Raw genomic sequence first — 4360 nt, forward strand, 5'->3', positions numbered from 1 at the left:
GCGTGCTGCGATTCATGGGGTCGCAAAGAGTCGGACCCGACTGAGCGACTGAACTGAACTGAACTGAACAACCTTCTGGGTACCAGGGACTGGTTTCGTGGAAGACGATTTTTCCACGGGTGGGGGGAGGGTATGGTTTTGGGCTGAATCAAGCCTATTACGATTATTGTGCACTCTATTTCTATTTGTCTTTGTTTGTCTTGTCTTTATTTCTATTCTTGTTGTATCAGTTCCACATCAGATCAACAGGCATTAGGTCCCAGAGTTTGGGGACCCCTGCCATAAATTATAATACTGGCCTCAGTGTCCAAAGAGTAGCATATATTGTGTCCTCACTTTCTTGCCCGCAATCCTGAGAGATACACAAAACATGCAGTTTCTGTTGTGTGTTTCTTTCTCTTACCTCCACTATGCTTTGCGTCAGTCACTCAGGTGTGGTTGGTGACTGTGGCGATTTGATTTTTCATGAACATAATTCAGTAGCTTTGCTTTCTGGGGGTATGAGTGGGGCTGTCACTTTCTATCCATCTTTCGGATGGGTAGAGAAAGGAAGAGCTTTTTCTTTCCTTTCATCCCCTCCTTTATCTAGAGAATGTAAATTCAGGGAAAGCGTTAGTTGCTCAGTCATGTCCGACTCTTTGCAACCCCAATGGATTGTAGCCCACCAGGCTCCTCTGTCCATAGGGTTTTCCAGGCAAGAATACTGGGTCGGTTGTCATTCCCTCCTCTAGGGGATCTTCCTAACCCAAGGATCGAACCTGAGTCTCCTGTGTCTCCAGCACTGCAGGCAGATTCTTTACCCACTGGTGATTCTGATTTTCACTTGAATACTCATCCCAATCATAAGAGATGAGTTGAAGTCTTCCTTTTGTTTCAAGCTCAGAAATCCCAATTTTGAGCTGTGGAAATTGAATACAGTCAGAAATTGAGCAAACTGAATTTGAATCAGAAATCGAGGAAGAAGAGCTAGAATTAGCTTGAGCCTTGAAGTGGGCAACCTTTATCTGGGGAGACATCACACCCCTGTGAGAACAGAAGCAGCAGGGTGACTCTGCTTCCCATTGCAAGCCAGCCCTGGCATCTTGGAGACTCACTATGAAAACGTGACTTTTCAGCGTTTGCCTATTATTCCTAATACTAATTTTGAGAGCAAAACATCATTTTGTGTCAGCCTGAGATTTTCTCTCTAATCTGAGTATTCTGATTTTCTTTCACCACTCCTGGAATGCTTGTATTTGTTGTTAAGCGATGTAAAAAAAAATATTTGTAGAGAGTAGTTTAAAGGGTGTAGTGCATGGGGAAATTATAGATTTTAAATAAATAACAATTGTCATTTTTGCGTCAATCTTATAGACTAAGACTGCAGGAGGTTTATATTCAATCGTTTCTTTAGCTTTCCTATTCAAGTCCCAGCTCTCTGAACCTAAGTGGCTGGCGACAGGGTCACTGTCTGCAGGAGGCACAGCTGTCTCCATTGCCATCTCCAGCCTGCTTAGCTTCCTTTGGCAAGTTAGAGCTTTCTCCATCCCCACAGTCCTACACCCCAAGAAGAGATCTACTCAAGGTAGGCTGAATCACATGAGGTCAGCTGATAGCCAACTGAAAACAACATCAAAACTCTGGGCCTGGCTGTATGCTACTGAGAACTCCCTCAATCCATTAGAATCCCATACCAGGCATTCCCTTTGGAATACAGTTCATTTCCAACATGCTTTAAGTTGGTGCTTTGGGGTTCCAGAGTAATTACCCCCATACTTCAAACAAAGTCCATTTCAAGATCTCCTTTTCCCCTAACTCCCTAAGCTCTACAATCATACTGCATTATACTGCATTTATTCTTTAGTGTTAAGAAAAATAATGTTTCAATATGTGTGTTCTTAGATGGTACATACTATAGGTGGGCTTCCCCGGTGGCGCTAGTGATACAGAACCTGCCTGCCAGGGCAGGAGACATAAGAGACACAGATTTCATCCCTGGGTCGGGAAGATCCCCTGAAGGAGGACTTGGCAACACACTCCAGTGTTCTCGCCTGGAAAATCCCACGGATAGAGGAGCCTGAGGGGCTATAGTCCATGGAGTCGCAAAGAGTTGGACACGACTGAAGCAACTTGGCATGCGTGTACATGTTATATGCCCATTTTGGAGACTATGTAAAAGTAGGTATTGATTTCAAGTAAAAGCAGTGAGAAATAGCAGCAGGTTTGGAAAGTAGACCTTAAGACTTAAAAAAAAATATCTATGTCCCTCTGTAATGCTTTTCCTCCTTCCGTGTAGTCTTCTCTGATCTCTAGAGCATGCTGAAAGTTCAAACACAAATAAACTACAAAAAGAGAAGCCAAGAAAAATTCTTTTAGAAGACATGTATTAAATGCAAGCTCTTTCACATCGTAATATATAAAAGAACACAGTGAACAAGGAAGATAAGTTAAAAGATAATAAGGGGATTTTTGCAAAACAGAATAGTTTAGAGCACTCTCGACCCCTCATTCTTATCCAGCCCATCCCCCCATATTATCAACTGCCTTTTTTTTTTTTTAATAATGAAGACTTGAAAACTAATCTTCAGTATTAGAAGGCCAGAATAATTATCTTTGTGAAATATTGATGGAATTGGCACAGGGGAACCTGCTGGGTGCTTGAGCTGGATGGTGCCTACAGAGTGTGTGTGTGTATGAAAATTCATCAAGCCAAGCATTTATGACTTGAGCCCATTACTAAATGTAAGTTATACCTCCATAAAAAGTAATTTTAAAATCTGTGATACTTTGACCTAACCTAAATTATTAATAGGTCTGAGGACCCCTGCCTGATGATTCACAGGTGTGTCTGGTGGGCAAGACAGGGACCCACATCCTAACTGCACACTGCAAGAATATCCAGGTGCCAGAGAATCAGGTGGGTACCTAGCTATCAGCAGTGACCTCACTTTGGAGGGGACTGTCTGTTTCAATGCACTTAAGGCACTTCCAAATGATTACGTGAAAAGCATTTAATAACTATGAGGTCATTAATTCATACATGTGAAGTATGATGTTTTTCTGGTAAAGAATCTGCCTACAATGCAGGAGACCCTGGTTCATATTCCTGGGTCGGGAAGATCCGCTGGAGAAGGGATAAGCTACCCATTCCAGTATTCTTGGGCTTCTCTGGTGGCTCAGATAGTAAAGAATCCGTCGGCAATGGAGGAGACCTGGTTCAATCCCTGAGTTGGGAAGATGCCCTGGAGAAAGGAAAAGCTACCCACTCCAGTATTTTGGCCTGGAGAATTCCACGGACTCTATCATCAATGGAGTCGCAAAGAGTTGGACATGACTGAGCAACTTTCACTCACTCACAGCATTTCACTCACATGTTTTTCAGAAAGTCATTATTAAACAGTGAAGTCCAGATTAATTGAATTTTCAGGGTGTATTTGGAGCAACTTCCTGAAGACATCAAAGTAGCACAGTGCAGCTGTCAGTCACTTGACCAGGGAACTTGACTTCTCCCGGCGCTGTCACCAGCTTGCTCAGTCACTGTCACCCAAACTCTCAGCTTCTGGCCCTCAATTTTCCTAAGTATGAAAGGGGGATCACAACTCTGAAATTATAAGACTACACTATTTGGAACTTTATAAATGCTCTGAGTGACTGTAACGGACAGGAATGCCTAAGGGAAAGTCGATTCAAAAAAAAGACGTGGTTTTAAAAAAAAAGAAAACTTTAAACAGCACAGAAAGATATAAAATCTCCCTTTCTATCAATTTCTAGTCCCCCAGATAATACTGACCAACTATGCTATATATAATATAGTATAATTACCTATCCTCCAAGACCTTTTGTGCAAATATCAATGTATGTATATGTAGATCTTAAAATATTTACACAAATGGCATACTAACTATTGTCTATATTTTGCTCTTGTTTTCCACTTAATAATACATCTTGCAGATCTTTAACATGAAAGATACAAATTTACCTCATTCCTTTTAAGGGCTGCATATTATTTCATTGTTGTTGTTGAGTTGCTAAGTCGTGTCTGACTCTTTTCGACCCCACAGACTGTAGCATGCCAAGCTTGCCTGTCCTTCATTATCTTCTGGAGTTTACCCAAATTCATGTCCATTGAGTTGGTGATGTTATCTAATCATCTCATCCTCTGCTGCCCTCTTCTTCTTTTGCCTTTAATCCTTCCCAGCATCAGGGTCTCTTCCAATGAAGCCCCATATTTCACTGTGCATCATGATTTATTTAATCAGTCTCCTACTTGCACATCTCTGGGTTATTGCCAGAATTTTGTAATTACAGTTTTTTTGTCATTACAACTTATGCTGCAATGAGCATCTCTTTATGCATACAAAGAAGCAGACTTTTGCAAATA

The sequence above is a fragment of the Budorcas taxicolor genome, chromosome 22, assembly GCF_023091745.1.
Source record: "Budorcas taxicolor isolate Tak-1 chromosome 22, Takin1.1, whole genome shotgun sequence".
Classification (NCBI taxonomy): Eukaryota; Metazoa; Chordata; class Mammalia; order Artiodactyla; family Bovidae; genus Budorcas; species Budorcas taxicolor.